This window comes from Electrona antarctica, assembly GCF_951216825.1.
Source record: "Electrona antarctica genome assembly, chromosome: 19".
NCBI lineage: Eukaryota > Metazoa > Chordata > Actinopteri > Myctophiformes > Myctophidae > Electrona > Electrona antarctica.
In genome coordinates this window covers 12,856,661-12,881,579 of record NC_136800.1, presented here as the reverse complement: position 1 = coordinate 12,881,579, position 24,919 = coordinate 12,856,661, and positions in this window count along the sequence as shown.

Genomic DNA, 24,919 nt, shown 5'->3' with positions numbered 1-24,919 from the left:
ACACATGATCTCTGTAGTCATGTGATCAAGACGAGCCTGTTGGATTTATCAGATTCTACACTGATTAGCTAAGATTGCCTTCCAAAGTTTTCAGGAGTAGCCCGTTTTGTACAAAATGCTGCACATGTCCTGCTCATCCAGAATTCTATCCTCAGAGATGCTATGCGTGATCTGGCTCTGCATTTCCTCAACAAAATGAAGACAATTGTTGCAAGAAACAAACAAACAAAAAAATATATATATTACTCCTAAACATTTTGCCAAACATCACACACACTCCTATCCTCCTGGTGGAGACCTGTGCCCAGAAGGGCACTTTTTCTAGTTGCTTCTGTCTTTATATGGAATGACAATGAAGCCCCAACATGTGAAAGCTGATGTGATTTTATTGTGAAGGGAAAAGTTTCTGAACGTCTCAGCCTGCATATTTCCATTTGCTGAAAATAGCTGATCTACAAGCTCACGTGAGGTGGACGTGACGTGTTGTGAGCTTGTAAATGCTATTTTCAGCATGCAACACGTTGTACGACAAAAAATATACCAGGTTTCACGTGGGAGATGTATATTGTTGGCCGAGGCGATCATGTATAGCCTGCACACAGTGCTACTCGACGCAAAATAACAAGCTATTGGATGCTATTTTTCGGTGGCACTCTATGTTGAATCAAACAACAAGTTTACCTCAGTGTTTGGGTTCTGTGTCTGTCTGCTGTCTCCGTGGATTCAGCGCGAGAAAGCCGAGCATCATCATCCAGTTGTAAAATGCGTGCTGAGTGCACTGCGCGCTCCAGGGAAACTAGTGCACGTCTGATTGTTGCTGAAATCTTTGGTTTGGTTTTTTTCTGAGTTGATCAGTGAGCGAGCCGCTAGCGCGTTGTATGTGACTCGCGTGTGCAGACAGACAGGCCTGCACTCAGGCAGGCAGAGAGAGAGAGGCGAGACTTGGCGGAATGCTAGAAGAAAGTAATATTTTATTTCGGTTACAGATGCAATCGGATCGATTATCTGTCTAAGGGGGGGGGGGGGGGGGGGGGGGGGAATGCACAACGGACGGACAGCGGTTGGCTTGGTTCTCATCATGCTATAACTTCATGTTGTGACAATAATATAGCAGCAGCCGCCTACTATTCTATGCCAGTCAACTGTCTTACTTCATGTGCATTTGCCGCAAATACAGCAGCTGCATATGTCATCATTTCAGAAACATATATACGTTACTAATAAAATAATAACAAAGCGCCTGTTTCACCTCACATATATGACTATGTCATCATTTCTTGTTGGTTAATGGTTGTGGTGCTTCAGCTCAGCAGATTATCAGTGATTCTTTGGAATGATTGTGGTGCTAGGCTACTGCACCTCAGGGTTCTTGGTGATTTTGGATGGTTTATAACCTGCTATTTTCCCAAATAACCAGTGGTTCTTTGGGATGGTTGCGGTGCTATTGCAGTGTCAGTGACGTGGTTCCCAAACTTTTTAGGTCGGGACCCAAATAGAGATTAGAGGTTTTCCCGCGACCCAAACTTGTGAAAATAGTAGATCTACAGTACAAGTGCACAACACGTCGCTTGTACCGTAGATCGCCTATTTTCACTTTTTTATGGAATTTCTTAGATTTGTTTTTTTATTTAAAAAAATCACACTCATGTGAAGGGAGGGGCGCTCCGGCTCTTATCATCATCATCATACATCACATTATGTGCTCAGCCAATCAAATATTTTCCGTGGTACAAAGTAAACACACAAAGGCATAGGAGGGGCTAGCGCCCCTCAAAAAGATACTATGAAATACTATGTATATTTTTTTAAATGTAGGAAAAAGGAAAGGAAATGGGATTTTTGCTCGAGTCATGACCCATAAAAGTTGGTCTGTGTGGTAACAGTGCTATATAGAGCATCGCAGTCCCGTCCCCTTTCATGACGACGACAGGCCCGGAAAATAATTTCCCATGCATTTTCCCATAGACGTTTCAAAGTATTTATTTAAAGATCTGTAAGCCTCGGACAACGCCAACTCGGATTGTGACAAATCATGACAACAAACACAATTTTTTGAGCCGAAAAAAGAATTAAAAAGAAAAAAAGGCAGGGTTTTTTGAGGGAGAAAAATTGGGCATGGGAAATTCTTTTCTGGGCCTGTCATGAAAGGGGGCGGGACTGAGACGGATGGTATAAGCACCTTTTTAAAGTCTTTTTAAATAGTTTTTCTAGTTTTTTGGGGGAGCCAATACTCACTGCACTGTTGACCTTTAGAAAACCATGCATGGGAATCAAGCTCAAATCTCTTGTGATTATTTATTTATTTATTTATTTTCTCCCATTTTAGTTAATGTAATTGATTAATTGCCAGGTTGGTCCTGACATCTTTTCCAGGCCTACGCCGTTTTTGTAAGCCCATATCCAATAGCCAATATCACAGTAGCTCTGTACTGACACATGGGTTATAGAATCATTTACTGCCCTCCTACGGTGACAAGGTGAAGGGTAGATTCTTTCTATTTGTGTGTAGTATTGTTTGTGTCAATGCATCGTATTGATTTACAATGTATTTCAAAACAGGCTTATAGTTATAGAAAAGAGAGGGAAAAAAATCACTACAATTTAGGTAGACCTTGAAAACGTAATATGGAAATATTACATGTCAGAGCATTAGAGAAGGCTATGGACCAGAGCTAGTTATCATTGCCATTTATCAATGTTGTACAGGTGATTAGTCTATGCAAGACTGGCCAGACAAATATCATTGTGTATAGTTATAATAGTGGTGCTCTTTGAACCGCAGGTGACTCTGGACAGACAACCAGAGGCACCTTACCTTACTCTTTGTCATCATGGTATACGCTCTTATTTTGGTGAGCCATCTCACCTGCTCTCACCTTTCTTTGTAATCTTTTTTCTAGATTATTTTGGGGGGTAAGGGGCAATACCCACTGCGCTGTTGGCCTTAGGATGGTTTAGAAAACCATGGGAATCTCCTGAACGCATTAATTTTTATTTATTTTCTCCAAATTTAGTTCATGTAATTGATGCTATTTTAAACATTTAAGATTATGATTTACTGCCCTCCCCTCAGACGCAGTACAAGGTGGAGGGTAGATTCTTTCTGGATGTTGTAGTCAGACAGGGTGCGGCCATCTTCCAGTTGCTTGCCAGCAAAGATCAGTCTCTGCTGGTCAGGGGGAATACCTTCCTTGTCCTGGATTTTGGCCTTAACATTCTCAATGTTGTCACTCGGCTCCACCTCCAGGGTGATGGTTTTGCCAGTCAGGGTCTTCACAAAAATCTGCATGTTTGTACAATTTGAGTCGTGAGTCTGCTAATTATGCAATACTAAACTTACTGATTTGATTCTCTTAGGATGCTCTAAACAATCTCAAACAGCACTTTACAAACTGGTAAAATTAACTGTCATCTCTCTCTTTTATGTTGAAGGAGATGTCACAGTTCCGACGTCAGTTCTGACCTCATAATGTGAATGTCTCCAAAATTAGAAATTCTAGTGAACTACCCTGCGTTGGAGTACTTATTGCAGTGCTGTTATCAGAGTACTTGGAGCCCACACTGTATGACATCAGTGATGATGTCAGTACTGTGGCATCAGGCATCTCCATATTATTTGGGCAAATACAAATGATTGTAATGCCCCCACTGCCACCCTTCCACCCTCCATATATGGAGCTGACATGTTCTGACATTCCATATGTTGATCTGACCTCATCAAACCCTGTACACTCAGACACGCTCCATATATGGCCATTACAGAATTCATTCCATATGTTGATCTGACCCCCCCATTCCAAAGTGCTGGCGCTCGCCCAGCAGTCCACACACACACACACACACACACACACACACACACACGGACGGACGGAGTGCATAACATACTTGCTGCAATGCATGACTGTCTCTGTATCAAGAAGAGTCACATTTTATGAACTGAGCTATTTCGTTTTTCCACAAAAAATTGGCAGACATGAGAGAGAGCCTCTGAAAATATGGTAATATTGAGGGTCCCTTTGATCAGGTGTAGCCCCAGGGCCCCTTTATTTTTAATCCAGCCCCGATCAGAGCATCCTTTTTTCTGGCAAAGCAGAGCACTTTTAAAAGTTTGACAATAGCTATTAACTTTTTGAGAAAACACTATACTTTTGCCGGGGAAATTTTCAGAATAAATTCCAAGCAGATGGGCAGATTTTACTCTGAAAAGCCCTGCCTTCCATTTCCCCCCAAAACTGGGAGGTATAATGTTTCCATTACTACCTCGTGCTAATAAATCTAATCTGTCTTTAGAAGCGTTAATATTCCAAACGAGGTGCATGCTGAAGTCAGAAATTAGGACAGAACATCGGCATTCTGATCAAAACCATGGAGAGCGCCGTATATTTAGAGAGAATAGCAAGTTTTGTCGGCCAGTAAACAAGGAAGTGAACCGCTGCATGCGCTATTGAACACATAAAGTGGGTTAATATGGATGGGCAATTGGGCATACACCAAATTAGTTTTACATTGTCAATGACCATTGCCAAGTTGCCAACAGTGTGTTCAGATGTGGTGTAACCTTTATTTAATTAGTTTGTTTGTGCCTAATTACTGCTGATTAGGAGTGCTATCTTGAAGTGAAAATGGACCCATACATTATTAACATGTTCTTCAATTAATGGGGGGCATGCCAGCCACTCTCCAGACCTGCCCATGCCTGTCATGTCTTAATCCCCACTTTCAATTGAGCTCCAAACCCACGATGCTTTCATGGCAAGAACTAAGTATCCATTGTGAGCTTAGATCTGCTTTTCAGTGCACGACACCGGTGCACATCTCGGTATATAAATCATGCTTTAGTCAGTCAGCCTTTTGCCCAGGCAGCCAGGAGGTCCCTGCCTGGGCATAGGGTTAAAACGTCTGAAAGAAATTATCTTCAATAAGACAGACTTAGCTTTGAACTAAGAGGAAAAGAGGATGAATGGCTGACTTTATAATCTTGTTAGGTTTTCCATTTTTGAGTTGTAGAGGGACTGAAAAGAACAGCAAATCCTGGACCAATGAAATGAACCTCATCCAGCAGCAATCCCCCTACACAATTCAGCAAACGATCTGTGTGTGTGTGTGTGTGTGTGTGTGTGTGTGTGTGTGTGTGTGTGTGTGTCTGTGTCTGTGTCTGTGTCTGTGTCTGTGTCTGTGTCTGTGTCTGTGTCTGTGTCTCTCTCTCTCTCTCTCTCTCTCTCTCTCTCTCTCTCTCTCTCTCTCTCTCTCTCTCTCTCTCTCTCTCTCTCTCTCTCTCTCTCTCTCTCTCTCTCTCTCTCTCTCTCTCTCTCTCTCTCTCTCCCCCCGGTCGTGCTATAGTGACAATTTAGGGCAAAAGCACCTGCACTGTCGCTTCTCGATGTTCCCTGTAGCACTCCCAAATTGTAATAGGTTGTAGGTTGTGATGCGGTATAAAATAAGCTAGGCACGGTGTCAGAAGCAGATTTGAGCCCTGTGTGGCACCACCCAGCGTAGCGTTAGTCAAGTGAGTGCCTGTGCCGAGCGGTGCGACCCATTAACATTCCCTCAGCGTGATTTGGGTTGCATGCCAATGGGCTTGAAATTGTACACTTGTCAACATGCGCAATGTGACACGAGAGACCCGTTTTGTCAACACCTGTTGCAGGGGAGTCCTGTCGCATTAAATGGGTGCCACGTCGTCAGATTTGGACCCAACTCATCACCCATTTGACACTGTGTGTGTGGTAGAAACCCGCTTTTAATATTTCTACAATAAAACAACTTTCTTGCACGAACAGTGCCTTGGATTCTATCTCCATTTTCCGACCTTCTCGCCGTTTCTGTCCCTGCTGTCAATTCCTGTGCCTGCTGAAGGCAATTTCTCCCATCTTCTGTTTGAAGGTTGTCTGGATGTAATCTCCACTAACAAAGACAACATTGACATTTTCTGTTGCAGCCCTGAGTTCTCACCCTCTAACAAGCCTGGCTTGTTGTATTGCTGTATAGTACCTACACCTTCAGGTTCAGGACTGATAGGGTAGGACAGAGATGGCCCTGCAGCCACCAAGAACTGAGGTGTGTGTGTGTGTGTGTGTGTGTGTGTGTGTGTGTGTGTGTGTGTGTGTGTGTGTGTGTGTGTGTGTGTGTGTGTGTGTGTGTGTGTGTGTGTGTGTGTGTGTGTGTGTGTGTGTGTGTGTGTGTGTGTGTGTGTGTGTGTGTGTGTGTGTGTGTGTGTGTGTGTGTGTGTGTGTGTGTGTGTGTGTGTGCGCAAAGAGGCAGGTAATGTAATGGCAGCCTAGGACATGTACATAGGTTGGTTGTAATGCTAAACGTCTTGCAAAATTCTGTGCAATCTCTTCTACTATCGGTAGCCGCCAAATATGGCGAAGACGTTGTTACTTGTACCCCTGAAGGGTGTGTGGGTATTTTTCCGGGATTTGCTGATTGCATTCTGTACAGCATCTTGTAAATATTTGTGTCCTTGTATTATATTGTGTGTGTGTGTGTGTGTGTGTGGGGGGGGTAATGTAGTGTATACTCCATGCGTCTACTTGTGCACACCGTGGCATCCATGACTGCATGCACTGACTGCACTACTATACGCGGATACCGTGGAATCCCTGTAATCCCTGTGTTGCCAAATGTCTAATTGGGCCAATGTAATCCAATCAGCACTGACAGTAAATGCACCGGCCCAGATTGGTGAGGCCTCAGAAGGGAGCTGCAGATATCGATTGTCTGGTTAAATCAACTGCCCTCGTTTTCTCAGCCTCTCCCATTGATTACACAGAAGTAGATAGGACAAGAGCACAGCAGAGGACAAATGAGCCAGGCTAGATTGTGTGTCTGTGTGTTATCAGGCGTTGGTGGTGGTGGTGGTGGTCGGAGGTGGGTCGGTATAGGAATGAAGATGGAGGAGTGAAGCTCAGGTATGGGAGAGAGGAAGATGGAGCTGAAAATGAGGGAAGGAGAAGAGAAACGGAGGGCAGTAAGCTTAGCAGGCAGACAACCGTCACTATAATTTGACTCTACTTTCTACAGAACATGGAATGACCCTCAGCCCCCATTTCTCCTTTGTCATATTGTTTGTTTTTAGTGAGTTTAGTTTGGAAGTATTTTACCCGCAGGTGTTTGTGTTAAATGAGGACAAGTCTCATCCCCAGGTCTCCTGGGTGACTCTCCAGGGTGACTGAGAGCCATCACTGTCTGGCATCACTGTAGTTCCTATAGACCCAGGTCCTGGCGTCACTGTAGTTCCTATAGACCCAGGTCACTGTAGTTCCTATAGACCCAGGTCACTGTAGTTCCTATAGACCCAGGTCCCAGTCACTGTAGTTCCTATAGACCCAGGTCCTGGCGTCACTGTAGTTCCTATAGACCCAGGTCCCAGTCACTGTAGTTCCTATAGACCCAGGTCACTGTAGTTCCTATAGACCCAGGTCACTGTAGTTCCTATAGACCCAGGTCCTGGCGTCACTGTAGTTCCTATAGACCCAGTTCCCAGTCACTGTAGTTCCTATAGATCCAGGTCCTGGCGTCACTGTAGTTCCTATAGATCCAGGTCCCAGCATTTTTCTTTCTCTCTTTGCTCACAGTTCTGGCTCACTGTGGACTCCTAACTGTCTTTTTCTTCCACTGCCATCACAGTCTCAGCATCTCTCTTTTTTTCTTTCTTTTTCTTATTTCTCAATTCATCTTCATTTTTCTATCTTTTCTCATTCCCTCTACCTTGAGATCCACGGTTTGCCTCCTCAGTTTGAGAATGGCAAGACCTGTAAGCCTAAAGGACTGCTGTCATCCCCATTTCACAATAATAACAAGCAGGTATAAGACTTAAAAGAAAAACACACTGGGATTTAATTTCCCGGTTAGGCAGAGGGAGATTAAAAAGAAAGATGTTGTTTTGCAGTGGCTGTCTTTAAAGACGAGAACTGCTGTTGGTGTGTATGAGTGACAATTCCCAGCAGAAGGGAAATGGAATGCTTGTTAGAAGCAGGAGGTTGACTAATAAGGGATTTCGGCTGATGAACAATAGATGAATGACGTATGTAGGACACACACGATACAGCCTGAAGGGGAAGCAGAAAAGGGGATGAAGAGAGAGGAGGAAAGAAAAGACGAATGAGTGAAGAAATCTGTTTTTTTCCTATTTAATTTCAGAATGGAAAGGATTTTTTGAAATTCAAAACACCCAATCCGGGCTTCAGTAATTGAGCTTCGTTCTTCTGTCGGTTTTTCAGCTTAGGCACATTATAACATTGCTTGCTTGTTTGCGGATATCATGTTTTAATCATATATGCTTAGCTGTTTTCAAATTGGAAAATTATACCTTCCATGCTGTCGGAGGGAAAGGAACATAATACCCATTTATGATAATTTAATAGATCTTTTTTTTTAAAAGATTTGTATTGGTAAGATGATGGGTCAGTATATACGAGACAGCAATCGCCACTAACAAGGAGCATAATTATGGTCTTAATTGGCTGAGACACCAGGCAACCCAATAATTTAATTTCTAATCTTCTACCTATTGTAGCACTGCTGTCAGTCATAGGATTTGCATGTCCAACAAAGTGAGCTTTTCAGAGCTGATTTGCGTAGCCACATGTGCAGCCTGATGAATCTTGCCTACGGTTCCACTTCACTGTGCATGTGGAATCATGAAGCCTATTCAACGCATACAATATGCATGATATCTGTACCATGAACTAGAAATTTCATGAAAAACTCAGACCAGTCTGAAGTGAGTGGTGCAACAGCGCCCCCTGTTGGTACCCTAAACATAGGGACATACATAGGGACGGACGGACATAGGGATGGACATAGGGACATTGCTGTTCCTTGGAGTGGTTGCACCACTCAAAAAGCCTGCCCTACTTATATTAAAGATGGAGTGCCATGATTTATTTCCACCCTAAAACATGATCATCAGGTATTATTATAATATAAAGGCTCATACATAGTCTGGATTGTCGGTGGTTAGGTGACCACCGAACTACAACATGACGTCACGAGCCGCGGTGAAGAGCAAACCACCGCCACCGCTCCAGCCCTTCTCTCTGTTGTTACTCACCACCGCTCAACGTTATTTCAGCTCCGGTGGTCAGCTCACCACCGGAGTGGTGGTCACCTCACCACCGAAAATCCAGACTATGAATAGGCCTTAAGAAGGAAGAACTTGTTCCAAAAAGTGTACAGTATTTGTTAAAATCATGCTTTTATGTGGACACGCCCACCAGTTCAAGTTCATTAAGTATACCTGGTTTGTCTGGTGGGTGGTGATCCTGAACTGAAGCCGCACCCACAGCTGTAGTTGTATGATAAAGGGGGAGGGGTTAGGGGAGGGGCTGATAGTGTGATGTCTCTATATTACTGTTTATTTCATTGGCCCGTTTGACTGTCAAGGGTTCAGCCTCCAGGAAGAAACCCTAAATACAAAATACTGTCACCTCATAGACACATGAAAAACTGGAAAAATACAAAAATTGTGGCACTCCATCTTTAACAGAATATGCATGTACTGTTTACAAGCAGTTTCTACAGACAATGCTGAATGTTTAATATGAATTGATACGTTGTATTGTCAATCTGATTGTGTACAATCTGAATGAAAAAGATGATGACGCATGCTCGTGTTATGACAGCAATTGCACCGTTTTTATGCAAGAGGTGACCTTAACTGTGGATTCCAGTACAACCAATGGAGCAAGGTTGTGCTTCCAATTTAACAAATAACATTATATTTGTAAATAATATTATACATGGAGATTGAACCTTTTTAGACACCGAGACTTCCAACACATTCATTCCTTAACCCATTCTGGGCAGGAACCCCTTTTGGTGTTAGCATTATGTTATGCTTTAGCTATTGAAAAATAGCAGATCTACAAGCTCATAGCGCGCCACCGGCGCGCTACGAGCTTGTAGGTCTGCAATTTTTGAAAAATCAAAGAACGACTGACAGAAACATAGCTTTTTCAGAAAACTGTCAGGATGTAGAAGACATTTTTAGAATCTGATCTCAGGTCATAAGAGGCAGTGAATAATAAATATCGAACCAGATACTGTATTGAGATTTAAAGAGACATATAAGTAAGATATGCAGGACCAACATACATTGAGGACTTTAAAGTGGGAGGACACTCACATGTGCAGTGTAATGAGGATTTCTATACTGAAGCGCAAGCTTACTGACAGCATGCAGCTGTACATCAAACGAATGTCAATCCAGTGAAGTGAAGCGAAAACAAATCTAACGTTGGTGACTCTCTCTCTTTTTACTTTGGTTTGCATGGCTGCATAGCTTAAAACACCCTTTTAAGTAGCATTATAGTGTGTAGTGTGTTTGATTTGTGTGTGTGTGTGTGTGTGTGTGCATATGTGCGTGGGCGCGGGTGTGCATGGCTGCATGCATGCGTGCCAGAAAATGGCCGTAACTTTTATCATCTTGGCTCTTGCAACTGCTGCTATTGTGTAGAGTTACAAATGATTTGTTGTGCATATACAAAGGCTATGGACACCAGGCAGTGTCCATCACAATAGTGAATTCTTATGGCCTCCACTGTAGCATACTCTTCCATAGAAAATCCTTCAAATATGAAATAAGTCTGGATTGTTTAAGGACCAACATACGCAGTATTCCATTTAAAAGGGACCGAAATGTCAAAAAAGAAACATCACACTCGTGTGTGAGGGACACCTGGTAATCTTTGCTTAAAGTGCTCTCTAAACAAACCATAGACTTGGCTGCCATGGTAAATGGTGCATTTATCCAAGGCGCTTTACAGAGATTGTGCATTCACACACACATTCACACACCGATGCTGGAGGAAACCATGCAAGGCACCAACCTGCACATCGGGAGCAATTAGGTGTTCAGTGTCTTGCTCAAGGACACTTCGACACTAGCCTCGATACCCAGGCTTTCATTTCGTCTGCGCGAAAAATGAAAGCCTGGATTTACGCATGGGCTGCACTGGCCTAAACGTGGGAATCAACCCTTCCGCGTAGGCGTCTCTTCAAATGATGTGACGTCGGGGCTCTGAGCGGTGTGCACCCGTCAAAATAACACAGTGAGGATATCATTACCAGTGGAACTTCAAATGAGGCTATGCGAGGAAAATAAGGAGAATGGCTGAAGAACCCACCACACCGTCTAAGAAAAAAAACAACGTGTGCCGACTCTGTGGAAATAACTTTGACAGTCCGTTAGAATGGTATACTCCAGCAACCAGTGGTTTCTGCTTCTGGTCGACACAATAACGGTGCTGCACTGGGCGGGAGGAGAGACCGGGGCTGACGGACAGATCGGTGAACCAATCAGGGTGTGCGCAAATCTGAGCCGCGGCCCTCCCATCTAGGCCAGAAATGTCTAGCGTTAGCTCAGGCTACTTCGACACTAACTCTGGAGGAGCTCAGGTTCGAACTGGGGACCGTGCGGTTCCCATCCGGTCACTCTACCCCTGAGCCACTGCCGCCCCAAAACGGCCTATGACGTAATTCAGAAAGCCAGAGGTTGGAGCAGCTAGCGCTCCTCAAAAATAAAGTAAAGTAGTGGCTGTTAGCAGAGTCAGCAGATGGCTGGCCCATTCGCACTTGTCTCTCATCATTTATGTAAGATTGCACTGCGAGGCAGTTTTCCTGTATTTATGTTGAGGTTAGTTCCATCTGTGTTGAATGAAAATAACCTGTCTTTTAACAAGTCTCTCTCATCTACCTTCTTCTGAGAAATGCCCCAGAAGAAAAGACAAAGACACACATTAAATAGTAATAATGCTACCTGATTCATCTCTAGGGCCCAAACCGGTTTATACTGTTACATATACTGTTACATTTAACATATAAATTAGGGTTATGTGTATATGGAAAATAATATGCAATTTTAAGTATTCTTACCTCATTAACACCTTAGAAGCCCGGAACTATTTAATCCATTTCATCCAGGGTGCCCATCATTTGTAGCGCACGGACCACTTTTACCGGCGCACCGGAAGCTGGTGTGCATGTCTGTGTAGCAGCTAACAATAGCCACACCACTCTAGAGTCGATCGACAACAACGGGAGGTACACTAATAATAAATCTATCGCGACTAGCGACTGGACCGCTGAGCGCCGTCTAACACAGGATCTTTTTTCAGAATTAGACGGGATGATTTAGATCAGGAGTTATGATCGTTTTAAGATTTTCGTTTTCGTCAGCTAAACGGGCAGGGGAGATTTTCGATGACGTGTCACTTTTTGACACGTCATCGGATCGGGCAACAAGCGCTCCAAGGCTCTAGAGCGATGCGAACGGTTTTGTTTTCATTAATCTCCGTCTTGTTTATCAATCTCCGGCTTGGGCACTTGACCGTGACCTTGAACTTGGACGGAGAACTCCGGCTTGGACATCCAAGGTGTTAATATCAACATAGTTTGTCCACCCCCATCTGGTGTCTCAAAGGGGTACTCCAGGACCACCGCCCAGCCATTTAATACGGCGAGACTCTTAGCTTGAAAGCCATTTCACTTGGAAACCGAGACCCAGGAAGTGAATTATCGCTATGTAACGGGTGCCGCGAATGTTATTTAATTCACCCAAAACAATCAAGCTTGTTTTTAGCCAAAAAGAATAATCAGATATTACGATTCTAAAAACTGCGTCCCCATAGACCGCATATGCGAGCGGAATTTTCATATTCATTTTTTTGCACGCTCATAACATCGCGGTGCGATAAAAAAATGAATATGAAAATGAGCGCGTACAGAACACAGTTGTGAACGTAATCAATTGATATTAAAAAGGTCATCAGGGTCATAAGGTGATGTCGGCACAGAGTACGTTAAAAATGCCCCAAAATACAGCAACAGTTTAAAATCATCTGTTGTCTAAAGTATATCCTTCTATGAAGAGCGAATAGTCAATCAAATAGAACATGGTTCACAAACCTTTTAGGCCACGCACCCCCTTCCTGACGGGTTGATATCTCAAGGCAGATTTTCGATTTGCATTAAATTCTCTTGCCATGGGCTACACAAATCCGGATAAGGATAAGGACGGGCGTGCACAGTGTGTGTTCAAGTGAATTGTGGATGGGACAAAAACTCTTTTTGACTGCCTGACAACCCTTGTCCCAATTTGTTCTTTCAACAAAGAGATCCTCAGCATTACACCAACCAAGTGTGAAGTCATTCCGATGAACTGTTCTCGAGAATACGCGAAGGGCATACTGTACATACAGCAACACAAAAGGACATCAGAGCAAGGCTAGGGAAGGCTCTGTGTTTTTGCAAGGCTCTATCCTATCTGTAAATCAAAGCAGTACAGCAGTGCAGGGCTCGAAATTGCATTTGGTCACAAATGCGCCTGAATTTTAATCCGTGCGACCTAAAAATATAATTGGGAGCACCAGTGCCACTGCAAGTTTGCTGTGGTGTGACCAAAACGGTCTATTGTAGCAAAACGGGCGCTCACTGACATCCAACTGCACTCCCCTCTGCACAAGCTCTTGATGCTAATCTAATAGCATGTGATTTAATTATAACTACTCATTGACACAACGGTACCTCACAATGGTGTGTCAGAAAGTAAATTATTTCAAGTGTTGTGTCAGCTACAGAGAAAAAGTCACATTTTGTTGTGAAAGAGGACCTGTGTGTGTGCGTGCATGAGGAGAGAGAGGGAGAGAATACCAAACGTTTTGTAATATTGTTTCTACATAGCAGTATTGATACTTTTGAGTAATGTTTCCACCACTGATTAGAAGAAGTGAGTAGGCTTAGCTACAACCTATGCAATATGTAATGACAAGCACCATGTTCAAATTTACATTGCAATTATTTTATTAGAAATTCTACCAAGTAAAAAACAGTAATGTAAAATCAGCGGGGGTGGGTAATGAGCGAGCTTGCTGCCTTCCTTGGATTTGGTAGCCGTTTCTCAGGGTCCATCTCTGGAATCGAACCATGATTCCCTGTTGCACATGCCCAGGGCTCCAGACACTGGTGCCACCTACATTTTCAGTTGGTAGCGCCACCACAAATTAGGTAGCACCATCTTTTTCTTTGTATAGCGTGGTATTAATACATGACCTTATCACCAAGGCTAGCAAAGGATAAACGCCTTAAATTAAGCACATAACATGTACTATTTATATTGTATCTCTCTCACTCACACACACGCATGCCCACAATGTTTACGTGCCCACTCTCCCTGCACCCTTTTGCAATTATGTGAAATGCCACCAAATTCGTAATCCTTGCCCACTTTAATTGTTTCTATCTTTATATGGAATGAAGCCCCAACATGTGAAATCTTATGTGCTTTTATTGTGAAGGGAAAAGTTTCTGAACGTCTCAGCCTGCATATTTCCATGTGCTGAAAATAGCTGCTCTACAAGCTCACAACGTGTGGTGGACACTGTTGTAATCTCTAATTGCACCCTCGTCTGGTTCTAACAGACAGGTAGTGTGTGCAGGCTGGGTGGTGTGTGATAATCCGGTTGAAGTATTCCTTCGGTACGGCGACTGCGGCGGCGGGCCCGGGAGAACAATAACGCGACACGAGACGGTATCACGCTAAAGGTTCACAACGTTTATTACACAACAGGAAACATATATAGTGCTGGATCATAATGACGTGACAATAAGATATGAGACATAGAAACGTGACATGATAATGACTAATGCAGCAAGGCTGACCTAGCTGGCGCTGAGATGTCTCTCGTAGGCCTATCCATAAAGTATGCTACAGTACAGGCAGTACACAATACATATCAAGTACTGTACACTGTATCTCAAGTTCCAGTACACAGACTAAGATGTACTGTACATGGACTAATTATAACAGACGCGGCGCGTTGTGAGCTTGTAAATCTGCTATTTTCAGCATGCAACACGACGTAGGACGAAGAATATACCAGGTTTCACGTGGGAGATGTATTTTGTTGTACATGTACTGTAGCCTGCCTACTCGACGCAAAATAAATAACAAGCTATTGGAAGCTATTTTTCGGTGGCACTTTATGTTTAATCAAACAACAAGTTTACCTCAGTGTTTGGGTTCTGTGTCTGCTGTCTCCGTGGATTCAGCACGAGCAAAGCCGAGCATCATCATCCAGTTGTAAAATGCGTGCTGAGTGCACTGCTCGCTCCAGGGAAACTAGTGCACGTCTGATTGTTGCTGATATATATATTCTTTTTTTCCCGGAGTTGATCAGTGAGCGCGCCGCTAGCGCGTTGTGCGTGACTCACGTGTGCAGACAGGCGGGCACTCAGAGAGAGAGAGAGAGAGAGAGAGAGAGAGAGCCAGAAGAAAGTAATATTTTATTATCGCACTAATGCCTGTGCGGCCGTGCCTCATGGTTGAGGCGGGGAGTGAAAGCAATAAGTAGCACCGGTGCGACCTCGTTATTTTTTAACTCGCACCTTAAGAAATGAAGTAGCATATGTGACCTAATAGGTCGCACGCTGGAGCCCATATGTGACCTAATAGGTCGCACGCTGGAGCCCTGCACATGCCTGGTCACCATGGTAAGCACCTAGCATACCATCGTGCATTGATAGGGCAGACACTCGAATCACGCTGCGGAGGGACGATTTGCCAGAGTTTACCCAGAGTCACCCAAGCAGACGAGGCGGCCCAAGAGGGGGGGCACTCCACAAGGGATTTGGATCTGCTAAATGCACACGTATCCCCGAAGGTTAGCGCACGTTTGCATGCATGAGCTCTAGAATTACCACAGTTATCCAAGCAACTGAGGAGCGATCAAAGGAACCATTAACTGATTTAATGAGCCTTTCTCAGTTTCACTGTAGTACAAGCTGTTTGTACTTAAACATGCATGGCTTAATCACTGAGACAAGTATGCTACTGGCAGGAACAAGCAGGTAGGCCTCCTGTGGGGAGCCGAGGCTCCCGGGGTGCAAACCTGCCTAGTGGTGCGCCCACTAGTCATCACAAAATTGCTTTAATAGGTGAAATTAGATTGGTATTATCTCAGCTGTATATACTGTAGGAACCCACTTGTAGTGGAACCCATTAGTAGTGGGTTCCACAACTCTTCTGCGTGTGTGTGTGTGTGTGTGTGTGTGTGTGCGCGTGCGCGTGTGCGCGTGCGTGCGTGCGTGCGTGAGCAAGCGTGCTGTCTCTGGATGCAGCTCTCCCACTTTGACAGCTGTGGCAGCCCGTGGAGGTTTGCAGTGGTCTTCTCTCATACACACCACAGGGTGCTGTACATAATTCACTGACCGCCTGATAAGTCATTCTGCTCACCAACATTCCCACAGCACTACCGCTGTGCTGTGTATATTGTGTACAAAAAAATCCCTTATGTGCAGTTTTTAAAATACAGAAGCAAGCTTAAGCATAGCAATTTGACAGATAGTTAGTGAGCAGTCTAAATGTAAACACTGCTGCAATGGACATTGTTATGAGTAGCAGGGAAATAGACATGGTCCAGCCCTCTCTGCAGTGCATAGATTGTGTTTTGTACCAGTTGGGTAAACCCTATGGGACTCCAATGTGCTGCATGGTGTCCGGAGTAAGTGGATAGCTAACTTCAGTTGACGCAAAAACACTGACCACATCTTTTCCTCCTGTTTTTAAGATGATAATGCAACGACTGCCTGCCTGACCTGAATACGCCTCTTCTTGCCCCTGGCTGCACTGTGGTTTTAAAAAAAAAAGAGGAGTGAAAAAAACAACAACCTCATAGCTAAAGGAGTGGAAAGCACTTAATGTAAAAATAGTTGTGCGAGCTGGCCTATCACTCCACTACTCTGTATTAGCATGTTGTGTTGCTTCTATTGGGTCAGAAAGTAGCTGCCTCGGGGCACGCTGGCAAAAGTCAATCAAGTAATCGGAGCTGTTGTAGAACATCCACAGTTAATCTCCTTCCTCTCTGAATATGTATTCCCATCCATGTCTATCTACAGTATACACAGTGTTCATTTAACTCTCAGGGTGTACACTGTACAGTATGTTGCAGAGCAGCCTCTCACAGACAGATTTTCAGATGTTCAACAGCACACATTCATATTGAAATGTGTGTTATACTTGTAACTTGTAGATTCCCAGGCCTCATGCACACGTACAGAACGCATGTTCTGTGTTCTGCCTGTGTTTGATGGCCGCCTCAATGCTTTTCCAATGGGAGTCACATGGTTTGACCAAACTTTTTGTGTTTTGATGGCTGTGTGCCCCCCTCCCCCCATCAAACAAAAATGTTTGGTCAAACCATGTGAATCGCATTGGAAAAGCATTGTGGTGGCCATTAAACACAACATGATTGTGTTTGAGGCCCCAGTCACAGAGAAGAGTTTTAGTTTTCTTCTTTTTTAGATGGGTTGTGACTGGAATCTCTTTAACACCATGGAGGCCCGGGGCGGAGATCTCCGTCAAGTTCAAGGTCAAGTGCCCAAGGCGGAGATTGATAAATAGGACAGAGATTAATTATATCAAAACCGATCGCATCGCTCTAGAGCCTAGTAGCGCTTGTCGCCCAATCCGATGACGTGTCGAACAGTGACACGTCATCGAAAATGTTCCCTGCCTGTTTAGCTGACGAAAACGAAAATCTTAAAACGATCATAACTCCCGATCTAAATCATCCCGTCTAATTCTGAAAAAAGATCCTGTGTTAGACGGTGCTCCGCGGTCCAGTCGCTAGTCGCGATAGATTTATTCTTACCTCCCGTTGTTGTCGATGGACTCTAGAGTGGTGTGGCTATTGTTAGCTGCTACACAGACATGCACACCAACTTCCGGTGCGCCGGTAAAAGTGGTCCGGGAGCTATAAATGATGGGCACATGGTTTAAATGGATTAAATAGGTCCGGGCAAGCAAGGTGTTAATATCTTTGTTTCTTTTTTTTGTATCTGCACAGGAAGATGCTGTCTGTTTGTTTTAAAAACAACATTGACACATTAAATGCCATTACCAATAAAGATAATTTAATGTTTGTTTTGTCACCGTTTGTATTACATCATCTAATTAGACTTTAATAGTAGTGTGTAATAATAGTGCCCCTCACTTCACACGGGTGTGATTTTTTTTATTTCAGGAAACGCTAAATTTAACCATATCCCTCTGGTAAATTAAGATCAAGTACTACTACTAGACCATGGCACATAATAATGAGTTAATTAGCTAGTTTATTAGCCTCTGCATTGAGAGTGAGACTAGGCAAGTCAACTAGAACATTCAAAAGGATTTAAAAACTACCTTGGTTTCATCAGGACAGACCATCCAAGCATAGCTGACCTGTCAGCCAAGTAATGAGTTAAATTACTAGTCATACAGTTTCTTGTTCATGACCAGATACCTGGCCATGGGGCAAGCAGCATTATAAACTACAGTAGTAAAAACCTTTTCACATTAGTTGTCTGCTCGCCTATATCTATCTATCCGTCTAACGATCTATATCCATATCTTTGCACATACTATCTGTCTATCTGTCTGTGTCTTTGTCTGAGTGAATTGTTTGCTCTTCATTTTCAATTCAAGACATTCATTGTAGACACATTTCCTTTGAAAATCAAATATCAGAAAGTTTTGGCAGTAGAAAGGGGCACGGTTGATCTCTAGCCCATTAAAAAGTAACTAAGGGTGACTGGTACGATCGCACAGCAGATGAACTTCAGTTTTTAATATACAACTTAATTTCATCCAAATGAAAGTGAACTGACCATGGCAGGGCGATATGAACTGACCATGGCAGGGCGATATGCATATACTGTACGGGTGCATTAATTTTATGGCACACATTGGTTAATTTTGGATGTCTCCAACTGGCTGTGTGGAGAGAAAATCACAGAGGCTCAGTCATATTTAAACAGGCCGGTCCACATTCATGCATACACTCACTGCAGGGCTGGGTTGTGGGGCTTTCATCTTCTGTGCTGGGCTGGTGGTGAGAGCTCACCTAGAAGACACTTCTCCATCCCTTTTATCTGATTTCCGTCTCAGCATACAGATCATATCTCGCTAGAGATGCTACTCTGCCTTAATAATATATCATTTCATACAACGTAGAATATTATGAAGAAGTCCTCTCGTGCAGCAAGTGCCACTTATATTTTGTATTATGTGTACCACATGCTTGAGCATATTATGAGAGGGGTATTTTGTTGCAGTTGACAGCTGGTGTTCAAGCCAAGGCACAAGCTGGTTGATTTTAAATACGCAAATGTAAAATCATGGGAATTGCACTTAACTAACACAGCAGACAACAATCTTAGCAGGTGAGCTATTTATGTGAGAAGACACACCAGAATAAAGGGTAATTGTCATGTCAGTAAGATTCACCTGCAGTGACATTTTCTTTGAAGGGTAATGAATTCTACTGGACATTAATGAGCACCATTCATCATCGGTCTTCGATCTCCAATCCATTAGGCCAACTGAAGGGAGTAACTCCAGTAGAATCACAATTGTACTTCTGTCTAGTCTACTCAATAAAAAACTGATGTCTCAATGTGCACCGAAAGTACAATGTCATCAACTGGAAACTTTTAAGTTCCTCCTTTGACGGTGAATGTGAGTTTCACTTTTAGGAAAGTATTTTCAGCTTTACTGTGATGTTATTTTAAAGAACTGTAGGTACATTTGTTTTGTCTTACAATTTGGGCAGCTCGTTTAGAAAGCACCGATAAGTGTTCTATGAGGCTGTAATAGAGCTTGGAGCTGGAGTCGGGTACTGTACGTTGCTCAACTGAGTCAACGTCTTGCCAGAATCTGTGAAGGTTGCTGCCTTTTTCATTCATTGGTGGCTGGATAAACGCGATTGTCTCCTCACTTGTGAATCTGTTGGCCATGTTTTGTCAATGCCTGACATGGTGAGCTCTTTAATTAGCAAGGTCACTGTGCCAGCTCAGTGTGGGCAAATAGTTGCATGGTCAGCTGCCGTATAACCCTGATCTGGGGGCAGATTTTATTTTATTAATCCCTTCCACCACTCCCCATGGTGTGTGTCTACTGTATGTTGCTACACACTCTGTCTGTCTGTCTGTCTGTCTGGTATTGTATTCTGGTATTGTATTATTGGGTTAACACCAGTGTGGTTAAGATTTCCCCCCCTGCTACCATCATATTTTCATAAGAACGAAAATACATTGCATGGATGCACCTGGGGCGTATCCTCAGTAATGTATCCCAAGGTCATTGGGGTTTCGGGTCTCGCAAACATCATACCCCTCACTCGGGTGACCCAGCCGGGGTGATAAAGTCCCGACTTACTTCCCAGTAGCTACCCTCGATCAGACCCACTAGGGAAAGACCAGGGCCACACAATCCGTTGGAACAAATCGGGGAACTACTCTGCCGGGACTGGAAGGCACAATTCTGGCATGTGGAGGGACTAGGCTCTGTGGGTTGACTCGTGTCCGGGCCCCTCCTACGTCTCACCAGGTCCACTCCTGCTCTCACCAGGTGCAGCCAGGACCTGTGCGTTGCACCAGACTCCCAGCAGGATGATTCATGAGCCGTAATGGTCCCGCAGGCTCCACCTGGGCAACGGTGGTACTGCAGGCTCCACCTGGGCAACGGTGGTACTGCAGGCTCCACCTGGGCAACGGTGGTACTGCAGGCTCCGCTTGCGGCTCGAATGGCCCTCCTAAAGGCCTCACCGAAGGTTTTTTGGGCTTCCTCCTCACGGAGGATGCAGGCTGGGGCGCTAACCCATACTGCTCCCAGGGTGCCGTCTACATTCCGGCTGTCACCGGTCTCTCCGGTGGTCACCAGACTATACCTGGTTCGGCTGGTTGTCACATAGTCTATTCCTATGAGTCACTATAAATAGAATAACGCAGAACGAAAATACATCGCATGGATGCACCTGGGACGTATCCTCAGTGATGTATCATTAATATCCTAAATAAGTTGTAAATCCTATTTCCTTGTCATAATAAAGGTACTGTACTATTACTACTATGCACCCTAGCGTCCCTGTTTTGGATAGGTCATAATGGGTGAAAATTGACAAATATTCAGTGAAGATTGCTGATCTTAGTACAAGCTCACAACAACAGAAAAAAGATGAAGAAGCATTTATGCGCGTGCACGCACACACGCACGCACTGCTCATTTTTGTCTCCACCCCTGCCTTTGGCTTATGATCTGGCCTTGGGAGCACTAGTGGCATTTATTTTCCTATTTTTTTCTTACTTTCCCTGTGTCTCTAGAGTATCCAAGGCAATTACTGTGACAGTCTGCTCAGCAAAAACTTGGAACGGCACAGCTATGGTAGGCTCTTACAGAAAGAGCCATGTTTAGAAATATCTTGCCATTTCAGCAGCTGCAAGAAAAATGGTGGTTGTCGCGGGCATACATTAGCGGCAGAGGGAGGCTGGTAAACGGTGCTTTTTCAGAGCCATGTTTGCAATCGATCTCATCAAAATGATGGGAAACAGTGTTCAGGGCTCCTCATTGATTATCTAACACGTGTTTGACGCAGTGTTTGCAAACCTCAGTGAGACACTGTAGACTATAACCCTGTACGCTGGGTGGATTATACAGACTTGTGCTTGGTCATATTATAACGCATAGGCAAACAGTACACAATGGACTAGCCCAACCCAGTGAGTCTCAAGCCTTTTCATTTCAAGTACCCCCGTCCCCCAGTCTCATATACTGTACAATGCATAGTGTGTACAACACATCAAACCCCATTTGCACCTTTTTAAATCTCTGGGACCCCAATCTACACTGTCCTTGGCATGCAAATGGAACACATAAGGGTCCATGGTCTCCAGACCGAGTACCAGCATAACCCACTGGCTTAGTCCCATTGTGTGTGCACTGTCTGCATGTTTGTGCAAGTCTATTGTATATAGCCATGTGTCCTGACCTGGATATCTGCATGGATGCATTTGTCTGTACAGTATGTGTGTCTGCACAAGTGCACATGTTTGCTTGTCTAAGCCTGTACACTGCCGTGTGTATGCATGCGTGCGTGCGTGCGTGCGTGCGTGCGTGCGTGTGTGTGCTTACTTGCCTGTGTTGGAAAGAGATACCTGCGTCTGCGAGTGTGTTTGTGTGTAAGTGCTCGTGTGTAAGTCACAGGGGTGTTCCTAGAATAGTTAACAAGGCTAGCCGTCACAGAGCAGTGGCTTTGCTCTACTCACACTCGGGGAATATTTTCTGTACTAGAAAACCACTTGCTGCAACGATTGCAATGGCAGCGTTTGAGCACGTTTAATCAACTTATGGTTTAACATAGCTGCAGTCTGACTTAAATGTGTGGAAGTATATGAATCAGTTTACACTGAATGGGAATTGATTAGATGTTATTGATACGAATGCCATTATCAATTCTGGTTATCGCTCTGATTACTTATAGATTTCCATGTCGATTCCTGATCAATATTAGACCAGTAGACAGGCCATCAGCAGCAAATATGTAAACATGTTATATTGTGATATGGCTGCAATACATCATCGCAGATATCGTGTATCGTGATATCATGGTTATCGAGAGCCAGATTAGATATGGTCACAGTATCATATCGTGAGTTATCGTCCCACCCCTAAGTAAATTGCAATGTTCCTTTTCTTAACACTTCTGTAGCCAACTATTAATGAATTAATTATTGTAGCCATTGCCGTGCCTTCCATTCTGAACGGATTTGCTTGAGGCGAAAATTAGCCCAGTTCCATGAACCGAAAATGAAAGCCACCAACGTTAAATCTATCGGATCTCATATCTAAGTAATCCAAAACATAAACTTTGCAACGGCGACTAGTGACACGGCCAAAAACGTCCGCAAAAAAAAAACTTGTTTTGATTAGAATCAGTGCGTTTTGAATCTGAGCATCAGAAAAAGGTAAGTTACAGAAAAGGAGTCAATGGCGTGGCCATTTTGATTTTCATGTCATGGCTCGTAGCCTATACATCGCACTAGCATTCCAGAGCTAGCCAGATGTAGCTTAGGGTCGTACGTCTGTAGTCTTTAGCATCATACAGACATACAGTATGCTACTAAAGACACCTACAGACATCTTATAGGATAGGATATAACTTGGAAAACAAATATAAATCGTGCTGATATGATAAAATAATCTTTAGAAAAATAGACATAATATACAATACACATTTGAATAAGCTTCGAACCAAATGTAAAACTGACACATAAATATCAACAGTTCTCCTGTGGACAAAATGAGCACATCTGCTTTCTCTGGGAGACGCCTACTGTAGATCTCTCTGGGCTAATGGTGTCATCAACCGTGGAGAATACCCTCTCTGATGTGATGCGGGATGCCTGCACAGTGCACGGACCACGGTGCACACACAAATAGGTTTGGGCAAAATCTGACAACCGGAGCACATTGCTCCTGTCTTCTCTGCCACCAACAGAACAGGGTCAGCTGATACAGGCGAGGAGGCAGCCAACCCGATAGAGATATGGAATTCTTGCTCAACTCTTTCACGGTCAGGCCACGACGAGACCAGTCACAATTACGTAATCGCCTAATCACAATTATTTAGGAAAAGTTCAATTATTTTTGCATAATCGTCATTATGTTTTGCACATAGAAAATACATTTTTAAACATTTTCAAAAATCTACAGTAGCCTATATATAGGCTTCGTGTCAGGGACTAATGACACTGTCAGGGTTTATTCCCCAATAATGACTGGCTGGGCGCTCTGGTGATGTAGTGGTAAAATCCCTGTCGATGGAGGTTGTGGGTTCGACTGCACCCGGCTGGTGCACCCGGCTTTGTCGGGCGTCTACAATATGCAAACACATTTGCTCCCCGTTCTGGCGAGGGAAGCTGGGCGCGGAGGGCGATATTGGTCATTGCACATACTGCTACGCAGCTACGGGCTGGGGTGGCACCTGTCAGCAGGGAGTGTTGGGTGGGGGGAGTAGGACGATGGCCCTTGTATGCTCCTGGTGGTGGGGGCTCATCACTGGCAGATGAGTCACACACATTGCTTTGTTGTGACTGTTGTGTTGTCACTGCTGTTGTGTGTGGGGAGGCATTAATTGGAACAACTAAATCCATCCATCCATCTTCAACCACTTATCCGTAGTCGGGTCGCGGGGGCAACAGCTCCACCAGAGAGCTCCAGAGCAACATTAGTGACTTCCTCCTGGGGGATCCCGAGACGTTCCAAGGCCAGTGAGTCGATGTGTTTCCTCCAACTGAAACTCCTTCACCTGGGGTAATGCCTCATTCCCTATACCCGGACTGCACAATCCACCGGTTTCCTGCTGAGAACCATGGCCTCAGATTTGGAGACGCTGAACCTCATCTCAGCCGACGTACACTCGGCTGTGAACCGCTCCAGTGAGCGCTGCAGGTCTGGAACAACTAAATAAGTCATAACATAATTGGCTACTCTAAAGGTTTAAAATAATTACAATAATTTAAAAAATGATAATGATTGGCTGATATTTTTCAGCCCTGGTGCAGAGGAGAAGGCAGTTTGTTTACAGCCGTTTGCTTGTTATTTCAAGCCAAAAACAGTCTAGAATATATCTACGATACCTACCGAATATATTTAGGAGTAGAGTACAGTTTTACCTATACAGACATTTATTTCCATAGAGCCAGTGACATTGCCACAAGAGTGAAATAATGTAAATCCTTGCAAGGTAAGCCCCCAGTGTATTTGTTGTACTTTTGTCTAAGTTTTACTAGACAATAATACTGGTCAGACATGGTATCATCCTTTTTCCTCAGTGTATGGAGGTAGACTGGGGAGAATGTGTTGTGACTTTTCCATTTTCTTTTGCCATCTTATGTACTTACGGTACATGCATGTGGTTGATTGCTATTCTTATTGAGGACTCCTCGTTCAAGGGGGAAAAATATAGTCTGTGCTGGCTGTAATAGTTAGGTAGGTAATAGTTCTGACATTTAAATGAGTGGAAAATTGCATTTTCTTCCACAAAGAAAGGTTCCTTTGGCATACAGTATTTGGCATTTTAGATGGTACATAGGTGTATGG